The following is a 23,421-nucleotide window of genomic DNA, read 5'->3' as shown; positions in this document are numbered from 1 at the left end:
TCCTGATAGATCTATCACATCTTCCAGAAGGGCGATGGAGATTATCCATGACTGCTACTTGGATCTCTTCGATAGACACATCCACCTGCCCACATACCAAATTCCGTATAATGGATATGTTGTTCCCAAAGTTCTCCCTTCGAAATCCAACATGCCATTTCGTTAGTAAAGAATTGAAGAGAACACAGCCCAGACAAGATCAGACCTGCACATGTGAAGAATCTGCTGTGGGTACTCATCAATACACTGGCTCAGCTCTTCACACAGTACCTGTCTGAATGTAAGATTCCGGTCCCAATGGAAAACCAGCAGGACCTTTCTACTCTTCAAGAATGGAGACATCCACGACATTATAAACTATCACCCGATCTGTCTGTTGTCTGTCGTCTACAAGTTGTTGACTCAAGTCATCCGGAATAGAATTGGCAGAACATTAGATGAAGGACAACCATGCGAGCAAGCCAGGTTGTGAAAAGGATTCAGCATGATTGAGCATATCCACATGGTAACCAAGCTCATTGAGATTTCTTGGGACTTCAAGATGCTGCTCTAACATTCATAGATTTAAAGAAGGTCTTTGATTCTGTTGAGACTGAAGAAGTAATTGAAGCCCTAGCCAAACAGGACATTCAAATTCAATACACCAGGATCACCCGTTATCTGTATTATGGATTCACTACCAGGATCTCACCATTCTATAAGGAAGTGATCATCAGGGAACACCAAATAAAGGGTGTTGAAAGGATCCTCCCAGAATGGGAGATGCATGCTGAAAGTAGACTATAAACTGAATACGATTGCCACTCAATGCCTCTTTTGCAAACCACAGCACCCAAAAGGAGAGAGAGAACAAAAAGGAATGCCCTGCCACCGAGGCAGGGTGAAATGGGGGATGGGAGTGGGTGGGAGGGATACTGAGACCATTGGTGTTGGAGAATGGGCACTGGTGGAGGCATGGGTACTCTATCCTTGTATAACTGAAACCGAAGCATAAAAATTGGTAAGTCTACAACTGTACCTCATGGTGTTTAACTAATAAAAATTAAAAAAAAAAGATCCAGACACTTTTAGACATGGAGCTTTTTGGCAAGAATAAGTTTTGTTTAAGCTCAATAAAGCGTAGGTTTCAGCAGGGTGATACCATTTCATGAAAGTCTTCAGTGCCATCCTCAAGAACATCATGCTATGATTGGAATGGTAAGGAATGGGAGTAAAGTTAGATGGTCAGCAATTACACCATCTTTGCTTTGCTGATGACATCATTCAAATAACACCAAACATTTGCCAAACAGCACAAATGCTGGCTGACCTCAATCATGATGGTGGAAAGGTTGGACTGCAGATTAATCTCACGAAGACAATGTTCATGAGAAACGCACTCGATTCTCATGATCCTTTTGCTCTCAATAGGATGAACATTTCCGAATGAAGTAGTTATGTGTACCTAGGTAGAGAACTCAACATGACAAATAACCTGACACCTGAGTTGCACAGGAGGAGGAGAGCAGCGTAGAATGCCTTCAAGAGCATAGAAGAAATAGCTAAGAGGATGAACAACCTCTGGCTCTGAACACATCTCTTTGATTCCACTGTTCTTCCTGCATTAACATATGCCTTAGAGATCTGGGTCCTAAGCAAACAGGATGAGAACACTATTTGGGTCTCCCAAAGAGGAATCAAAAGAGCTATGCTTGGAGTATCACGTTTCACTCAAATGAGAGAAAGAATCCGGAGTTCTGACACCCGTCAATAATCAAGAATCTGGGACGCTGTCTCATTTGCCAAGGTGTCGAAAATCATCTGAGCTGAACACATAATGCGATTTGGAGATGACCACTGGGCTAGAGCCGTTACCGACTGGATTCCACGGGACATCAAAAGATCGCGTGGCCACCCACGGACAAGATGGTCAGACTTCTTCATCAAGACCCTGAATGAACGGTTTGAGGCTCTTTATGTTCCTGGAGCGAGCAGACACCATTGGGCTACACTAGCACGTGACAGGGATGAATGGAGAAGTTACTGGCCCCCGCTTGAGCAAATTGATGAGTAATGGAATGTCAAGTGATCAATTGATTATGTGAGTTTGAAATTTTAGGTGTTTCCGCAAATAGATGCTTGTCTCAAAGTTCATAGAACTTTACAAGAAAAAAGGCAAATTGCCATACTATTTTTCAATGTAAAAATAAGATTTTCATGCTATGTAGTCATTCATTCATATATTTTTGTAGGGTTTCAGGAATCTGATTTCTACAAATCGGATGATCTTCTTTTAAATGAAATTGTAAATATCAATTTGGAATCAATGTCTTTGCTAAAACACTGATAATTATGCACCCAATGTACATACACTCAATGGTAAAGCCATGCCTTCCATGCATGAAAACTGGGTTTAGTTAAAATCACCGCAGGGATAAGAAAAAGAAAAAGAAGCTAAAACACTAATGTTCATGACCACATTTTTGATTTATTCTCTAACTTGGCTTTTGCTCATTGTTTCATAAATTCGACTGTGGTTTTAGTATCTAATAAATAAATGAAATGACATTTCTACACAATAGAGAGTAACAGATATTTTGTACTCATCTAATATGATTGATTTATGTTAGACTATGAGAAATAGAAAAAAATATTACCAAAGAAGCAACAAGTAGTAATTAGTTAAAAATGTGTGCACGTTTTTCTGATCAATGTGTAAAATGTCCAGAGTACTGTATTGTTACAAAGCATCTTATACAATGAGAAGGTAGTTACTGTTGAATCTTCTCAGTAACAGATTCTAATATTAGAATGTTCTTAAATACTAGGGAAATTAATCAGTGGTTTAATCAAACCAACATTTGGAAATAGTTCAAAGCTGGCTTATGATATCCAGAAGCATAAATTTAAAGAAAAAACTTAGATCAACCTAATCATAAAAAATAAGCAAGATTTGTCCTTTTTTTTTGGTCTGATCTGGTTCTGTTTATGCAGAGTTTTCAAGGAAGGTCTCCATCTGTTTAATATTTCTGATTCTATTTGGAAAAAAGCAAACAAACTAGCAAAAAACCATAGAATTAGGCCAGTCTAAATTGTTCAAATTAAAATTAATTTAAAAGAACCTTTTAATTCCTTTGCTGTTCATCTTTGATACCTTGTCTGAAAAGTGAGATAAACTGACCCCAAAATTCAAATTATTAAGATCTTATGTTTCTTCATATTGAGGGGAGAGGAATAGGGAGGAGGATTACAAGTGGCAGAATTCAGAGACTATTCCTGAATATTTGATCAGGAATCACACCTTGCAGTGCTCATGGGACTATATTTGGTATACAAGACTGGAACCAGAATCAGCTGCATGAAAGAGAAGCACCTTAATTCCTGTACTATAGCTCAAGCCCTCCTCATATAATTTCCATAACTGGCACCACTAAATGTATACCATTGTTTGCTTGTTCTGTTACTTTTACTGTTACTCTTGTCCCGTTGTTCATCGATTTGCTTGAGCGGGCCCCAGTAACGTCTCCATCATGACGCTTGTTGCCAGGCTCTGCCCTGCAGGCGAGATACTCTCAGTAGCATGCCGGGCTCTCTGAGAGGGACGAAGAAATCGAACCCAGGTCGGTCGCGTGCAAGGCAAATGCCCATACCTGCTTTAGGCCTGCTTGTTCAGTTTTTAAAATAAAAAAAAAGTTTAATGTTGATTGATTTTGTTAGCCAGGGTACTGTATTTATTTACTTTTTAAAATCCAGGTATAGTTTGAAGCCTGATTTTCATTGAAAACTACATTTTGTTTTAGTTTTCATTTTCAATCTTTTTAGGTATTATCCCCCCCAAAGGAACAGTATTTCCTTCCATAAAGGAAAAAAATAAAAAGGTTTCATCTTTCCACTGTCAGTGAATAATCAATGGACATTAGGGACTTGAACTAGAATTTCTACCTTCAAGGACTTTGATTACCAAATAGTTAAGAAAAATCAATAAATTTGGTGGCTGGAGAGACAGCACAGCAGGGAGGGCTCCTGCCTGGCACACAGCCAACGAGAGTGGACCCCAGAAGCACCTAGCACTGTCCAAGCACTGTCAGGATTGATTCCTAAACACAGAGCTAGGACTAACTCCTGAGCAATCATAAAACAAAGGGGATAAAAAAAAATTAGTAGATTCAGTCTACAAAACCCAGGCATCTGATAGAGTGTTGCAACTATTTCATTTAGGGATTTCTTTTCATGTTGTCTTTCTGTTTGCTTGTTCAGCTTTGGGGTCCCAGTATTGTTCATGGGTTGCCACACTGGGTTGCCAGTAGGTACTGAGCCTGGCTGTACTCCAGTGACAATGCAACTCTGCAGTACTGGTGATCAAACCTGCGTCCCAGGTCTTAGAGATGTTTTTCCAGACAATGTACTAATACTTTGTAAAATTCAACACAAATGAAACCCTTGTTGAGGAAAACAAGGTGGTTATCTAGGCTCCAAAGTGAAAGCAAACCACCATTTTAAATTATACTAGAGGATAATCTTAAAACAGAATGCATTATTTTAATCTTAGTCATTCTAGACAAAATTTTCTCACAGTATTCTTTCCGATTGCACCAGAGATCTGTGAAATTTTATCATCTTTTGCACTCTGTTTCACTGTACTAATTAATTACATGTGCATGCATTTATATTCCTTTGATGTATAATATTAACAAATCAAAATATATAAGGAGTACAATAAGAGAATGACAGAAAAAAGTATCAGCATATTATTAAGTTAAACTTGACTTTTATAAAGCCCGAGGTATCTTCCACCTGAAGTAGAAAGACAGTAATGTGCTAGATTGTATATGAGGTCTTATTACAAAGATGTCAGTTTTAGTTTTGAACATAAACATATTTTATTCATATATCAGTACTTATAGTGATCAATGACTGTGCATCTGGTATGCTAGAATTTGTTTTTGATCAGAAGAAAAGCAATTATTCAGAAAACTCAAAGTAGAGGAAAAATTGTGAAAGAAAGGAAAAGAATTATAGGTTTCTTACAGGGAAGGTAATTTTAATATAGACGAGATTGGCCCAAGTTATACCATTTGGATTGATAGATTATCTAGCAGAACTATCATTTCAATAATCTCAATGACAGTATAGCACTAGATCCTTGGTACAGTATTATAAATTAAATTTATTGCAAATGTTATTGCAGAGAATATGGAAAGATATCTATTATTTGTGTTTGTGAAATTTTAGATAGGAAAAAAATTTAAGATTCTTTGACAAAACATAAACAGGAATGATCTATATGATATGGCTATATTGCCAGTTGTCAAAAAATTCACTTTAGCCATTACTTCTTCATCAGTATCCTTGAGTTATAGTGACATGATTCCACTTGTGAGAGAAAATATTATATTTATCAACTTGAATGTTACTCTTGTAAGGTGGTGCTTTGCCTAGCTTGACAATGTTAGATGCAGTTAACTTTTGAGAGAAATGCATTCGCTTTTATTTATTTTTGTCTAAAGTTAAGAATTTATAATTGATACATTCAGCCTGGTAATCCCTGCATATTGATAATATTATTTTAATTATATTAGATGGAATTTTATTGCAATATATTGGCCAAATTTATGTCTCTAGAACTAAAAAGTATTGTTATTATTTTTTTCTCATCTCAAACACTAGGTGATACAGATCTGTACCTATTTTTATCTTTTATTGCACACTTTCCGCAAATTCACCTTTGAAAGTACCATATGCTGGGGCCAGATATATAGTTCACCTGATAGGGAGGCCTCAAGTTTTATCCTTGGAACAATGAGGCCTGTCTCTCCGCTAACAATCCAAGTACTACAGGACGCAGTCTCTATTACCAACAAAAATCAACAAAATTTTGCTTTCTAAGAAATACATTTTTATTCCTTTCAATATTATCATTATGAATTGTACCAGTTATGCCTTTGCCTAGTCTGGTTCTAATACACCAATGCATACACTATTCTCATCTTTTAGAATTGTATAGTTACATTGCCTTCTACCTAACCTTAATATTTTAAGGAAAAATTGCTTTCCAAAATCACATAACAGTGAGACTTAGTTGCCCTAATTAAAAGAAGAATTTTGCAAGAAGTATATATTTTAAGGTCCTAATTATTATGCTTCATAAAAAGAAAAATGCAGGACAAAACCTTTTTATTAATTTATTTACTTATTCATATATTTATTTATTGTAGTGTTTAGGTCACAAGTGGCTGTGCTCAGGACTTACTCCTGGCTGGGTGCTCCTGAGATTACTCCTGAGGCCAACTTGGGAACCGTATGGGGTTTCAGGAATAAAATCCTGGTCAGCTACATGCAATACCAGTGTTCTCCTCATTATACTATTACTCTGACAGTTTTTAAAAAATGTCAAGCCAACCAGTCTGTGCAGAGGGCAGGAAGTGCCAGTCTGCTATTCATCATACCTGAACATTCCCTGCTTGCACAGGGGAAACAGCCCTACTTGATCTAACATTGCTCAGTTGCCAAGATCTATCTGGCAGTGCTGTGAGGGGGGAACGTGGGGTACTGTGATCAAACTCAGGTCCCTTTATATATTAGGATTATACTTCATTATTTGAGCTATCACCCTGTGATGGCTTTGATAGATCAAAACTTTTTTCAAAAAGTTCTAATTTTTAAATTGATTTACACTCATCAGATAATTTAAGTAAATATTTGATATATTTGCTTTTGGTAAATAGGAGATAATTTTATAAATTTCTATTTAAATCTGTGTTCATATGGGTACATAAATACACACAAAACATATATATATGTATATACCAGTGTATAAATAGCAAGAATATATAGGACATATGTATTTAGCTTGTATATATATATCACATAATATATATTATATATATATATATTCTCTTTTAAGACAGCTTTCATTTCAACTTTTCTTGTTCATTTTTGGGGACACACCTGCCTACGCTCAGGGCTTACTTCTGGCTCTGCACTCAAGATCATCCTACTGGCCTGAGGGCCTATATGTGGTACCAGGGATTCAGTCTGCATCACCTGTATGAAAGGTCAGCACCTTACCCACGGTAGTGTTTCTACAATTTCCATTTTAAACTTTTTTCTAAAAATACACCACTAAGACCCAATTAAGATTATGCATCATCTCTTTTATGCATCTTTGGCTACAAAGTGCATAGTTTTGTTGACTAGAGACAGATGGTCATTTTAACAATATCTCTCTATTGAATTCATGACCAAGGACTATTTTCCATTTCTTTGTGTCTTCTTTTATACTTTCAGAAGTGAATTATAACTTTCATTAAATAGGTTTTTTTTTTCTTAGCCTCCTTTGTTGGAATGATTCCTAAATATTTGAGTTTTATTTACATGACAATAAATGGGATAATTTAAACAATGTCTTGTATTTCTAAATCAGGTTAACTAATGAGAATGCAAAAGAGATCTGTGCATATTAATTCGTGCTTAGATTTTTATTGTTCCTTCCTCATACTTACTTTGGATTTTCTTTGTTGTTCTTTTTCGAGTTTCTTAAAGTATGAGATTAGGTAATTTATTTGTGCCCTGATGAAAACATGTTGTTCTATGAACTTGCTTTTGCTCAGTCCCATAAATTCTAATACCTTTTTTTTCACACTTATCCAGAAAGTTTTTCTTTCTTTAATTTTCTCTTTGATCCAGTGGTGTTAGTCGTGTGTTATACAGGTTCCAGATGTTTAAATTTACCCCAGTTTTTGTGGTTAATTTTCACAGTTAAAGCATTGTGATTTTGAGAGGACATTTGATATGATTTCTATCTTGTTGGTTTTAATTAATCTTGTTTGTGACTCAGCATGTGGTTTATCCTTCATTGAGTGGTAGTAGTAGATTTGGTTACTGAGATCTAATGTCGTTGATTAGAAAAAGCCTGAAAGTGTGCTTCTGGACCGGTGGGGCAATGGGTAGGTTTTGCAGACCACTTGTCAAACTTCAAACAGTAGAACTACGAGTGTTGGACCAGAACTTCAATTAACTCTGGATAGTAAAGTGGGCATATGAAAGAGTGTCCATTGCTACTTGTTAAGGAAATACAAGTCAAAACAACTTGTATTATCTTAGTCCAGTGAGAATGGCATATATAAAAAAATTGGGGTCAACCAATTTTTGATATTGGGAGTGTTCATTGGGAGATGATAAAAAAAATCAACATTCACTGTTGGTAAGAATGATCTCTTGCTCAGCCTCTATGAAAAACAGTTACTTATTTCTCAGATCAGTAACAATAGCAATGGCACCTGCACCTGTATGTTCATTGAAGCACTGGTCACAATAGCCAGAAAAAACGCAAATGCCCTAGAAGAGATGTTTGGTTAAAGAAATTTTGTACAGCTACATAATGGAATACTATGCAGCTGTTAGAAAAGATGAAGTCATGAAATTTACTTATAAGTGGATGGTCATGGAGAATATCATGCTAAGTGAAATGAGTCAGAAAGAGAGGGACAGACATAGAATGACTGCACTCATTTGTGGAATATAAAATCTCATAGTATGAGACTAACACCCAAGGGCAGTAGAGACGAGGGCCAGGAAGATTGCTTCATGGTTGTAAATCTGCCTTATGAGCTGAGAAAGAAGGCAGCTGGGATAGAGAAGGGATCACTAAGTCAATATGGTTGGAGGGATTGCTTGAGATGGGAGATGTGTGCTGAAAATATATAAAGGACCAAATATGATGGCCTCTCATTATCTGTATTGTAAACCATAATATTATTTCATTCCTACTTTGGACAAACTGGCAGGCTACCGAATGTAGCCTGCCCACATGGCAGAGTCTGGCAAACTACCCGTGGCGTACCCAATGTGCCAAATACCAGTAACAATGATGGGTCTCATTCTCCTAAAGAGCCTTGAATATAATCTCAGGGCTAGGATGAAGGAGACGTTACTGGGGCCTGCTCGAGGCAATCGACGAATAACAGGATGATTTGTGATTTGTGATTGAAACCATAATATGCATAAGCAGAGAGAGGGTAAGAGGGAAATTATCAGGCAAAGAGGCAGAGGGAGGGATGGGACATGGTGTGGGGGAGGGATACTGGGGACATTGCTGGTGGAAAATGTACACTGGTGGAGGGATGCGTGTTTGATCAGTGTATGACTGAAACTCAAACATGAACATTTTGTAACTAGCTCATGGCAATTAAACAAAAAATAGAGATTTCATTAGACTGCAATTTTACTACTTGTCATCTACATCAAGAACACAAAGATAATATGAAAAGATATTTGCACCCATGTTCATTGCAATGCTCAGAACATTAGTCAGGAAATGGTATAGGGGCACAAGCGTTAATACAGCTGGTAGAGTGCTTCGCTTGCATGTGGCTAACCCAGGTTCAATCCTTGACTCCTCTAATGGTCTCCAGAGTCCCAACAGAGTGATCTCTGAGACAGTCTCAGGTGTATACCCTTCGAACTACCAGATGTGCCAAGAACCTCCACCCCTAGCCCCAACCCAAAGGAAAAAGCAAAACAGGGCTGGAGAGACAGTTAATATACTTCCTATTCATTCTGCCTAACTAGGTTCAAATCCTGGAATTCCATATAGTCTTCTGAATATTACTAAAAGTAGTTCCTGAGTTGTAGTGCCAGGAGGAATAACCCCTGACCATCCCTTGATATGGACCAAACAAACAATCAAAAAGTCAAACAAACAAGTTGCGGCATAACTGCACAGCAGAATACTATGGAACTATAAGAAAAAGGAAATAAACCATGTAATTGTGGTAATAGGTAGAACTGGAGGGTATTATGTTATGTGAAAGTCAGAGGACGGACAAACACCAAATAATGTCACTCATCTGTGGTCTATAGAGAAATACAGCAAGAGAACAGAGAATATCAAATCACCAAGCAATGGAATTGGGGGAATGAACAAAGAGAGAGATGGACCAAAACCTACATCAGAACAGTGGTGGATTGATTTGGGCACTTTGATGAAGGTTCAATAACTGTGCACATCACTATATGTTTCCTAAACCACAATGAAGAGTATCACAATAAAAAAACAGAGTTCTCTCTCTAAACCAGCATTTTTTTTCTGAAGTTGATCTTCTGATTAGGAAACTTCAGATTGGATTTTCAAATAAAAGTATCAATCTTATTAAAAAATGAGTTTACCTATTTTATACAAGCATCTATGATAAAGGCATCTGAATAAACGGGAAAACCAACAAATACTGACAGTAAAAGCTTCAGATTTATTCACTTTAAGGTGTATTAAGGAATAAAGTGTTGGTTTTACTGACTCACTGCTTATTCACTGAAAAGCACTGTTGAGTTAAAGCAGTAATACTTTGTTCCTCAAATCTGGCAACAGTTCTATCATGAACATTCTGTTTGTATGGAAACTGAAAAGCAGTAAACTTTCTTGACATTTCTTCCTTTGGTTTGCACAATAGTGAAGCCCTTTTGTTGTTGCTCTTCCTTCATTTAAATGTGTAGCCATTTTCTTCCTGTTTTCCTATCTTTCAAATGTCCACCTTGTTAGAAATTCTGAGCAATTGTTTCTTCGTCTTTGCACACACATCCGAATCTTTTGAGTTTTATTTATACCTGAAATATCTGTGGAACAATTTCTTTGTCTTAGGCGAGATAGCACAGTGGTAGAGCCTTGTATGCAGCCAGCCCAGCAGATCCAGGTTCGATTCCTCTGCCCCTCTGGGAGAGCCCAGCAAGCTACCAAGAGTATCCCACAAAGCCTGGCAAGCTTCCGGTGACGCATTCAATATGCCAAACACAGTAACAACAAGTCTCAAAAATGGAGATGTTACTGGGCCCCCTCGAGTAAATCGATGAAAAATAGGAGGACAGTGTGTGACAAGCATTATTATGATGTTTTTAAATTGAATTCAGCAAGAATTTCTGCCCCTTTCTCTACTACCTTCACCTCACTTGGTTTTCACTAAGTGAATTCTAAAAAAATTATTTTAGTTTTATTTAGACACATTACTGTCTCCTATGCTGTTCCTTCTCCATTGGTCCTTAATTTTCTTAATTTTCCCGTTCCATTTTTCCATATCATTCCTCACACATCTATCCTACTGCAAGTTCATATCTCAGTATGAGCTTCACTTCCTCAGGGAAATCTTTTTTCATCCTTAATTCTCACAGATTCATGCACTTCCTTCAAAAATCTGTTTCAGAGGAAATTTATCTTTCTATGATTATTTGATTAAAAATATATCCGTGAACCATTTTGTCAGATTTATGAGGGCAGAGGACTTTTGCCTTTTCCATTTATTTCCACATTTCACATTTACTATTTACTACTGTGTCTGTGAATCTAAGGATTCTACTAATGCCTACTAAGTGATTCAAAAACCATAGATGACTAAAGCAGGAAAATAGAACGTTCAAAACTAGTAATAAGTATTTATGGAAACTTACAGAGGTATAATTAATTTTGCTTTTTACAAAGTATATTATAAAGTATGAAAACCAATTTTTAATGGGGTTGGGGGGCGGACAGGGCTGAAGGTAGAGGAAGAATGGGTCACAACCAGCCTTACCTGGGGTCATCTAACCATCCAGAGTTGTCTATATTCATGGTAAGCACCTTAACTTCTGTGCTATCTCTCTAATTCTGAAGACCACTTGGTCACTGTCACTGTCACTGTTCTCCCATTGTTCATCGATTTGCTCAAGCAGGCCCAGTAATATTTCTCAGGCTCATACGCACTTTAATAATATTTGACTAAAGCAACATAGTGGAATCTAAAGCATACTATAACTTGTTTACTATAGCTTGTTTAAGTAATATTATATTATTATGATTGATTTATCAGGTCTCTTATCACAAATGAAATTTAAGATTAAATGTAATATCATAAGTGACTTTGCTACTTTGTAGCTAGATACTCTTAAAATTGTAAGAAAATCCCAACTTGAGAATTATTTTATTTAAGATGTCTGCATATCAGTGCATACATTATTATTTGGTTCAATGTCATTAAGTGTTTCACAGCACAAACTTATATGTAAATATGTGTTGTGGTTTTCTAAATTTCCTAATAAGCTTTAAGTTCTATTTTGAGTTCCAAAAATGTGATTATTGGGGAATCCAGATTCAACAGAAAGGAAGTTATAAACAATGCTTGTATTTAGGGTATTATGGAATATCCATAAGTTTAAATGTTGTATTTAGGGTATTATGGAATATCCAAAGGTTTAAATGTTGTAGGATATTATGGAATATCCAAAAGTTTAAATGTGATGCAGAATAAAACTAAGAAAAGACTATTTTGTTTATCTGTAAAATAGATGCATTCTTTCACAAAACAATTTTTAAAATAGGATATAGAATACAAATAAGATACCTGTTATTAAGAGAGACAATGTTGGCAAAGTTTAATCACTACATGTAAATTTTAGAGTTCAAGTGCTTAGGAGGCAAGTACGAGTTGAGAATTTAGAGAACTAGGGTCAAGTAGTTTTATTTGAAAAAGAAAATTAAAATTGAGAACATTAAAAGAACATGAACGTAAGTACCAGAGTAAAGTCATTAAGAAAAGAGCAAGGCTTAAGGTTTTAGTACAGTGAAGGGTTTAACTTTATAATCTGTCAAGGGTGTTCTCAAGATACTCTTGAGGACTTAAAAGAAGAACAAACTGGCAGATGTGGAAAATATGTATTTGCTAAAGGAGAACTCTGTGAGTCTTGCCTTCGTTATCATTCAGAGCTGCATTTGGAAAATTAGTTATATTATAAAGTCGTTTATTATTTCAAATATATTCATGAATGTGGAATGAAATAAAGCAAGGTTTCAGGTATTTTTGAGGTTCTCTATTGAGGTTCTCTATCACTACATCATCTGCCTCTCCTGGAATAGGTCTGATCTAAACTTCTAGTTCTGTTTTAGGGTCTATGCTCACTTCTGGCATCATTTAATTCAAATGTTTTACTTTTGTCTCTACTTATTGGCCCCTTTGCCAGGATCCCCCAGCCTATTAAAAATCCTAACTTCAACACTATTTTGTAGTTTTTCTTTCCCTTTTGCAAGATATTTTTTCTGTTCCCAGAAATTCTCAGGTTTCTTTGTCATATCACCTATCAGTTGCTTTCTAGGTTGTTTGTTTTCCTTTGATTATTTCTCATTTGTATAATGCGAATAATTCGATGCCATTGGCTACATATTTCATTGATGCCATTGGCTACATATATTTCTACATATTTCACTGAGCTAAATTAACATGTTTTTTTGTAGACATTAAGTATTTAATCATCTTTCATGTGACATATTAAGAAAACACACAATGCCAACAATATGGCAATTGTTTATAGTACTTTGATGCAATGTACTGATAAATGTTCTCATTAATTCACTATGTATAAAAATCATGGTACATATAAAGCTGTAGCATTACTAATTTTATATTTATTGTTTGGGAGAGTATGGAGGTTAATTTCGGCAATTAAAACAAACAAAATATAATGGACAAGAAGAAATGCAGCTATTCTTGTAAGAAAGAGGAGAGTATAGAAAATTTCAGCAACACAGTTTCTGAGTACAAACGAAGGCAGAGATGACATAAGTGAAAAGAATCTAAAATCAATATGTATTAACTCAGTGGGTAAGAGTAGAGATAAGGACATCTATAATTTATACTACGAACACATCTCTTCTTTATTATATTTGTGAATTTTGTTCTCTCTTTACCAAGTTAATCTACATCCACCTATTTAGTACTACAAACAAAGTTTTATTTCTAAGTCAGGTTCTGTAATGAAAAATGTATTTACATTTCATAAACATATCAATAATCTAACCTCAAATGTGAATCAAGGACATTGGTAATAAAACCAATATGCAGATAGAAATTAAAAGACAAAGACCAGAAATAGCTGAAGTCAGGGAACTATTCAGACAGATATATTTATTCATTTATTCATGAGTCTCTATTATATACCACACTATACTAAACCTGAGAAGCAGTGAATCAAAGTGTTAAAATTATGGTATGCAAAGGGATCTACAAAAGTATTGAACTGAAGTATGTATGACTATAAGTATATAATCATTTGGAAATTTACAAATTCTATATGTAGAAATCTCAAATTTTTATTTTGCAGACTTTTAATAATAATACAAAACTGAAAACACAAATATGTCTATCCAGTATTGTTAAGATATGGAAATTGTGCTGTTGACACATATCTATATTAAAAAATAAAACGCATACTGAATTTGGGGGTGTTTTAGGTAAGAAAATAAGGTCACACAATGTCAAATTTCAATAATAAAGAAAATAAAGTATGTTCAAATTTTAATAAAAATTAAAATTATGTTTCTAAATCTATTTATATACTTATCAAATATATACAGTATACATTTCTGAATTAAATTAAACTTCATAATATATTATAAAAAGTCTATTTTATGAAACCCAAGCACAAAAATTTGTAAGTCTACAACTGTACCTCATGGTGTCTCACTAATAAAAATTAAAATAAAATAAAATAAAATAATTTTTTAAAAGTCTATTTTAAATAATAACTGTGTAGTAATGCTAGGGGAAAAGTATATATTAAACTTCAAAATAATACTGAGGGGAAGTATATATTAAACCTCAAAATGTTTTCCTAATGTCTTATCTGGAATCTGATTTTTTGAAACACAATTTTATTATACAATAATTACAAAATATAAATTTTCAGATAAACAAAACATATGCTAGACTTCAGGTGTAATATTATATTTATGAAAGTCTTCCCTTTAGAATAGATAGAAACCTCCACAATCACCTTATAATAACAATTCATAGCAACAATTACTCAAGTACTTGCCAAGGATGATTTTTTAAAACAAAGCTGAGTTTGTAAAAAGAGCATTTCATTATCTTCCAGTTAAATTAAGTTCTATACCTAGTTCTTCCTTATTTAAAAGCGTTTTTTCAACTTCCCCCTTACTCAGAGCTCTTAGGTTAAGAAATGCAATGTCATATCTAAAATTTGGTTTTAAAGGGGAATTGAACAGAACTTTGAAACACTTAGCAGAAACTAGTTCACAATGTTTCTTCTTATGTTAGGTAGGCCTCGCATATGAGTGAACACATTCTTCGACCACGTGACACATCATAAGACACTCCCTATCCATTTTCTATAATTACCACACCATATTTGATGGGGTTCAGACAGTTGGCAACAAATCATAAAGGGAAATATATACATATGCCTCTTGGAGAGCCCGGCAAACTACTGAGAGTATCCCACCCTCACAGCAGAGCCTGGCAAGCTACCTGTAGCATATTCGATATACCAAAAACAGTAACAAAAAAGGGTCTCATTCCTCTGACCCTGAAAGAGCCTCCAATATGGCAGCATTGGGAAAGACAAATAAGGAGAGGCTGCTAAAAATCTCGGGTCTGGGACAAATGGAGACATTCTGGGTGCCCGCTCCAGTAAATTGGTGAACAATGGGATGACAGTGATACAGTAATACAGTGATCCCAGACTAGAGTCTTCAGGCCAGGTGAGTCTTTCCTAACCCCAGCAGGATCACTTGTTTTTTGGGTGATGTCAGAGTTTGTTCCATGACATACTCTTATTATATTTCTGATAGCATTTAAACTGTCCCTTTTCAATGCCAGAGTAGCTTATTGCTTGCCTGGGTCCATTCAATCACTTGCCAGGACACTCCTTTTGGGGTGTGTTAGGAAGTAAGAGCATCTGAGACTTAAGTAAAGTAAATATGATGATGCCTAGGAATAAATATTATTTGATGCAATTGACTTCCAAGTTACAAAAGCATAGCAGTAACTGTCTCCCTGTGTCTATACAAAAAGGACATAAAGGAAAGAGAAAAGAACATAAAGGAAAGAGAAAAGCAATATTTATTTCAGTTACATATACAAAAATCTAGTGCCCTCAGAAAAATTTGACTTTACACATTACAGGGTCTGATTTGGGGATAAAAGTGATTAACAGATAAAGTAAAAAGAGCACAAAAGAAAGGTTAAAGACAAACACCAACAATTGGGAGTATCTGCTGGAATTGGGTGTGCCTTGGGAGCACTGTGGTTGAGTAACTCAATAAACCTAAGCTCCCTGTTGGAGGTGCAAAACCAAGCAAAAGTTGCTTCTTAAAATGCTTAGTACTGTCATCCAATGTACAGTTTTGCATTTAATAAATATATTCTCTTAAAAAGGGATCAAGGGATGGAGCAATATACAGCGGGTAAGGCATTTGCCTGGCATGTGGCTGACCCGGGTTTGATTCCCAGAATCCCATATGGTCTCCTGTGCACCACGAGAAGTAATTCCTGAGTGCATGACCCTGTAGTAATGCCTATGCATCTCCGGGTGTGACCCAAAAAGAAAAAAAAATCAATACATTTCCATTCAGAAATAATTATAATTTTACAAAGCAAATTAAATAGTTGACACTAGATTTGTAAGAACATTTGTCACCGATCATTTTTTTACAGCTGAAAGACACCCATGAAAACTGTGTTATATAAAGGAAGAGAGAACCAGGGGAGCTGCTGCTGGAGAACCAACCCGAGCCTGAGCCCCAAGAGGAGCCACCCCGGCCCTGCACACCGTCAGGAGCTCCAGGCCCTGGGCCTGGCTCGGCAGCACCCTGCAGCCAGGAATGAGGAGGAGGAGCGGGACTGGTCTAGGGGGACCCGGGGGACGGTGCCATTGAGGACCAGGAGCTGGAAGCCACCAAAGCTCGAGTCCGGGAGATGGAGGAGGAAGCCGAGAAGCTCAAGGAGCTGCAGAATGAGGTGGAGAAGCAGATGAACAGGAGCCCGCCCCCCCCCCCCCCCGGAAATGCTGGCCCAGTGATCATGTCCATTGAGGAGAAGATGGAAGCTGATGCCTGCCCCATCTATGTTGGCAACGTGGACTATGGTGCAACAGCAGAAGAGCTGGAAGCTCGCTTTCATGACTGTGGTTCAGTCCACTGCGTCACCATTCTTTGTGACAAATTTAGTGGCCACCCCAAAGGGTTTGCATATATCGAGTTATCAGACAAAGAGTCCATGAGGACTTCCCTGGCCTTAGATGAGTCCCTGTTTAGAGGAAGACAAATAAAGGTGATCCCAAAACGAACCAACAGACCAGGGATCAGAACAACAGACCAGGGTTTCCCATGAGCCCGGACCACCAACTACAGCAATTCCTGCTTTCGACTCTACAGTCCTTTTAACACCAGGCCCCCGGGGTCGCATCTACAGGGGCCAGGCTAGAGCGACATCAGGGTATTCCCCTTACTAAAAAAAAGTGTGTAGGGAAAAAAGAGGAAAGAAGGGAAAAAAATTAAAAAAAAAAAAGAAAAACAGAAGATGAGGGATGGGTATTTGATCATTGTATAGTTGAAACCCAAGCACAAAAATTTGTTAAGTCTACAACTGTACCTCATGGTGTCTCACTAATAAAAATTAAAAAATTAAAAAAATAGAAGATGATGTTGATGGAAAAAAAATTTTTTTTAAAAAAGATATACTGTGGAAGGGGGAGAATCCCGTAACTAACTAGGACCTGCTTTGGGGAGTAGGGGAAGGCCCAGGGAGTGAGACAGGGGCTGCTCCTTCCCTCTGGGCATTCACAGTCTCAATTTTGCAAGCTTCTCCCTAGGTTTCCCTCTTGGGGGCTGCTCAAGGGTGGTAGGAGGGTTTTTTTTTTTTTTAACCCAGGGCTCTGGAAGGACATCAAACTGTTCTGCTTGTCACCTTCCCTCCATCTTCTCCCTCCCTCTGGCAGTCCAGCCTGCCTGCTCCTGTCTTACCAGGTCTCCCACCTGCCCCAGCCCTCTCTGGCTCCCTGCCCTTCCAGGTTGCTTGGTGATCTGTTTGGTTTCCTTTTGTGTTTATTTTTCTGTTTTGAGTGTCTTTCTTTGCAGGTTTCTGTCCCAGCGGCTCCAGTGTAAATTCCCCTTCCCCCTGGGGAAATGCACTACCTTGTTTTGGGGGGTTCTGGGGAGTTCTTTTTTTCTATTTGTTTTGTTTCTCAGTTTTTTTTTTCCTTTGCCTTTTTCCCTCTTATTTGGAGGGAATGGGAGGAAGTGGAAACAGGGAAGTGAGAGGTGGGTTTTGTTTATTTTTTTAGCTCATTTCCAAGGGTGTGATTTTTTTTTAATATGTGTCATGAATTAAGTTGTTTTTGAAAAAAAAAAGGAAGAGAGAAACAAGACTAGAAAAAGACACCTCCTGAAATTTATAATTGCTTATCCTATACAGAGTTTGTTTCCAAGACTCTCAGAGAAGATGAAACTGTAAGGCCAAGAGAACCATAAAAGATTTGAAGTCAAGTTGCCTACAGGCACTTCAATGAACAGACATTTCAGATTTTAAAAATTAAATTGTTAACAACTATATATTGTCATTTTTATCACCAGTGCTTCTAAGTATTCTTCCAGTTTCATAATACAAGATTTGTGCATTGTGGTTGAACAATCCACAGCACCCCAGGTATTTTGAGGACATATTAGGAATGGTAATGTGAAAAGCAGAATGTACTACACAGTGTTTAGGAGATTGGGATCCCATTAAAAACTCCCTGGGAAGAGTGAACTATGGTCCAATGTAAGACTAACATTCTGAAAGTCAAGTTTTAAAAGAAGCCTAAAATTTCAGCCCACATCAATTTAAATTGATGTTAGACCACTTATCCCCAGGGAGAATGGATGCCTATATTTGCCTTGCTGTGAATTATTTTAGAACAGAAACATTGTACATTCTCCAATGAATGTTTATGTGCACATCTGGATATATGCAGAAACTAACATAATTAATGGACTATGTAAAATAAATTACCATATTTGAAATATCACTCTGATTCTGGGTGAGTGAGTTTGTGGTTGCAAAATTAGGGTCTCACAAAGACATACATACATTTACAAACACACACACGTACATCCCATTCCAAAACCACCCACTCTACTAATGGTGAGGAATGTAGGCCTTTGGACCAGCTTGAAACCGTTGATTAATTTCATCTGGCCTGTCATGTATATTTCTAAAGGGAGAAACTTGTCATGTAAAATTTGAACTTATTTTCAAAATACATAATTAACTGGTAATTGCAAGAAAGATAATATCACTACATACTGTACCATGCATATAAACAATTCAATTTGGAGGATAAGAAAGGTGTCAGTAGCAATTAATCTTATAACTATTTATGACCATTATTCATTCAATTGATTTATCATAAATCTATCTTCTTTATAATCATTATCACTTTCTGATTTTCTTTTCTTTTTTTTGCCCACACTTGGCAGTGATTAGAGGTCACTCCTGGCTCAGTAATTGAAGGTTGTTCTCCTAGATGCTCGGGGGGTCATGTGTTTTTCAAGAATGGAACCATGGTTTCCTTCAAGGAAAGCAAACATTTCAATATACTTAGAGCTATCTTTTAATCCCAATGTTTCTATTTTTTGACTGGTAACCATATATAAATGGTTATTAGGCTTTAGGATGAGAATAGTATTTTCTGCAAGTATTCTTTTCTTTGTAAACCAAGCAATCAAAATTTGAAAATTGTATTGGCAAATCATTCTTCAAAAACTCCAATAGAATTATCTCTGGAGCATTGAATTCCTAGACAAATTAAGAACTTCGTCCTGGTATTGGAAAATAAGACTTCATGGAGGAGAAGTTGTTTAATTGAGAGTTGTGACTTTATTTCATTTTCCAGGTCACTAGTTCCATGTGGGAAAAATAATATCTCACTATAGGGAATAGATCTATCTGATGATCTATTTGTCTATATTTGCAGAATTTGGCTCATTTGCCACTACGTGGTTTTAGAAAGAAATTACTTCCAGAATTTTTATTTTCCTGGTCTTTAAAACTGGAAAAGTAAAACATTGGTTTCCAAGTAAAATATGATACTTTTCCTTACTTAGACACCTTGTATATTGATATCTCCATGTTTTGTAGTAGGTTTCTTGTATATCCTTGGTACTGAGTATATATTATATATGCATGAGAAACAGGCTTTGGCAAAGGTAAACTCTGTTAATATTTTCTTTTTTTCCCTTTTTTTTTTGGCCATTCCTGAGATACTCAGGGCTTACTCCTGGCTCTGCACTCAGGTCTTACTCCTGGCAGAGTTTAGGGGGCAATATTGGGCGCCAGTTATTAAGTCCATGTCAGCTGTGTGCAAGAAAGCCCAGAATTCTATATCTCTGGTCCTATAGCTTCATTTCTAAATCATCAACACACATAAATAATGAGACAGAGAGTACCAAGTCGCAGCCTAAACACCCACATATTTAAATGAGTCCATCCCATTATTTCAATGTTGAAAACTAGTTTGAAATAATGATAAAATGTTTTGACAGCTATATATATGTATATATATCACTTGACATTATGTTACTCATCCATTTGCTTGAGCGGGCACCAGTAACGTCTCTATTAGTCCCTGTTGCGTGCTAGTAGCCCAATGGCATCTGCTCGTTCTAGGAACACGAAGAGCCTCAAACCGATTGTTCATGTTCTTCACAAAGAAGTCTGACCATCTCATAGGTGGGTGGCCATGCAATCTTTTGATGTCCAGTCGAATCCAGTTGGTAACAACTTTAGTCCAGCGGTTGTCTCCAAATCTCATTATGTGTCCAGCCCATCTGATTTTCGATGCCTTGGCAAACGAGACAGTGTCCCTGATTCTTGACTGTTGACGGAGGTTGGAACTCCAGATACTTTCTCTCATTTGAGTGAAGCGTAATACTCCAAGCATAGCTCTTTTGATTGCTGTTTGGAAGACCCGGATAGTGTTCTCATCTTGATTTCGTAGGGCCCAAGTCTCTGAGGCATATGTTAATGCAGGAAGAACAGTGGAATCGAAGAGATGTTCCTCCACTATCTCCACTACCCAGCCGCTGCCTCACTCCAGGACCCTTTCTGGACACTTGGGCCGATACTCACGCATGAGTGAAACCCCATGGAACAAGATAACCGGAACTCCAGGCTCAACAGACCCGGGAACAGAGATCCTCTGCCTGCTCCCACCTACCACAGGTGACCAAAGGATTAAACTAGGAGCCCTACCCTACCCTGCCCTGTCTGCTTCCACCAACTGCAGGCAACCCAGGGATTACACACAAAAGAACCACCCCACTGGTATCAGATATCTCTCTATATAAATATATATAAATAATATAAATCCAACTCTAGATATAAATTAAAACATTTGATTTAAATAAATAACAATAAAATTTTTGAAGTGCAATTAAAAATAAAAAGAAATTGATAAAATATTGATATAATAATGTGGAATTAGATGCCAAGTGCTGAAATTAGATATAAAGATGAAACTCTTGAGACACCCTATGACCCACTGCTGTGGCCATGTAATCTTGTCTACCCACCCTGATCCAGAGACTCATACATAAAGCTCAAAAGAAATCGACTAGCTGCAAAAATGTATTGGATACCTAGCCTTGGCTGAGAATTCTGGGGTAACCTCAGGAGATGGGTGTGAGAAGTTACTGCTCTACCAATGTCTAGCAACTACATTGACACTCCAACAGTTGCTGCCATGCTTCCAGCCAGACTGCCTAATTAAATATTCTGGATTTTCTGGAGCAGGTGTCCACATTGGTGGCCTTGAGATATCTCCAGACTCAACAGTTCCTACATTCCTGTCAGAGCACATTGGATTTTATGACAATGTACATCTGAGTCAACTAATCTTGACTAACAGAAACATTAATACAGAAGTCTTAACTAGCAACAATTTAGCAAACTCTCAGACAAGGATTAATGTTCCCATGGAGAGATACAATAATTTTCACAAATTTTCCTTGATTGAATATTATTTGACCATTTCATGAGCCATTTGTGGTGACAAGCAATATAAAATAAATTTATTTTGGTCCTGCTGTGGGGGTAGGATTGAGAGGTAGTTGAGAAAACGAAGAAGGTGGTGAAAGGAAGGTGACAGTGGAGATAGGATTCATATTGGAATATTTAATGCATGTGACAAATCATTATTAACAGCTTTGTAAACCCACAGAATTTAAATAAAATGGAGGAAATGAAGAAAATAAGAGACTAACAACAAAAAAAGATGAAACTCATGGGCAAAGTTCTTGTCAAATAAGAAAACTTGTACAGACAACTCTATAAAGAGCTACACATAGCTAGTAGACACCTCAAATATATTTTATCATGATGTTCTGTTAGGAAAATGCAAGTCAAAATGACAATACAATAGCATTTCACTCTGGTGAGATTTTCCTCTATCTAAAACAACTTCTGGTAGGAAAGGAATTTAGAGAAAAGTTGAATTCTCATCCACTCTTGGTGGGAAAGTGAAAATTTGTTCAGCTCCTGAGAAAAACGGCATGGAGGTTTCTGAAAAAAGTCAAATTAAAACATATTATCAGAAATTATAATCCTATTCCAAGAAAAGAAAAACAACAACAACAACAAAAACTAATTTGTACATATGTCTATATTTTAATAGGACTATTTATTTTGTCCAAATAATTTTGTTCACAGTGTGTTTTACATGATTAATGATCAAAAATGAAAATAGGTTTCTAGTATTTTATAGTATTTCTGTAGCTGTGTTCTTTAAGTTATGATTTTATATACAGGGATCATGAGTCTCACAAGTATATAAAATTCTTCATCAAATAAATAATTCTTCTCTACTCTTACTGCTTCATAAAAATTTCTCTTTTGAGAATAATCATTGAATTATTGTTAATATTTTTCATGTTTCTCTAGCATGTTTGTCTGTGAGGAAATAAATTATTTAAAATTTTTGCAAGTAATTCGGATAGTCTGTCTTACACTAGCTAACATTTTTTTTTGAAACTGCTAAGTTGACACATGTCCTGTATTTCATAAAAACACTATTTTCTTAAATTACTGTTTTTCACTGTATGCTGAAAGTAAGAAATATGCATCTTAAGAATTAGTGACATTTTAGAACAAGGACTATGGCTTCTGTACATTATTTTACCAGTCTAAAATTTGTTTCCACTTGCTAAATATTTGAAAATCATCTGATCAAAATAATAGAACCCATTAATGAATTTCATATACATCTATTTTTTGTAGGGAGTTACTTATTTTCATAAACTGCAGTTATATGCTGGTTCATAGGATAGTCTTGCTATTAACTATAAATAACCAGATTCATGGTAAATTAATACCATGGTTAACAGTTTTTAATTTTTTTATGAATGGATGTGTATATGTTTGCATATGCAAAAAAAATACTGTGCCCATTATACAATTTTATATGCACTTTAGTCCTATGATTTCATTGAGTTACAGGACTATGACACCATAGGAGTATTTATGGCCAACAGCTTTGGGTGTTTTTTTTTCTGTCAAAATCTGTTTGCTTGTTTAAATTCCTTTCTAGTGAAGAAAGGGGTTATAAATGTAAAGTCAAGGAAATGTAATTAGTGATGAAATAAGGTTAGAG

At 36.3% G+C, this 23,421-nt stretch overlaps 1 pseudogene; it reads left to right on the top strand.

Moving 5' to 3' along the window:
• Positions 1-17,247, top strand: part of LOC130021949 (polyadenylate-binding protein 2-like) — a 79,098-nt pseudogene extending 61,851 nt beyond the window's left edge.
• The last annotated feature ends 6,174 nt before the right edge of the window (positions 17,248-23,421 follow it).

The sequence above is a fragment of the Sorex fumeus genome, unplaced genomic scaffold (genome assembly GCF_029834395.1).
Source record: "Sorex fumeus unplaced genomic scaffold, SorFum_2.1 ptg000002l, whole genome shotgun sequence".
NCBI classification, from domain to species: domain Eukaryota; kingdom Metazoa; phylum Chordata; class Mammalia; order Eulipotyphla; family Soricidae; genus Sorex; species Sorex fumeus.
This window is presented reverse-complemented; position numbering and strand designations above follow the sequence as displayed.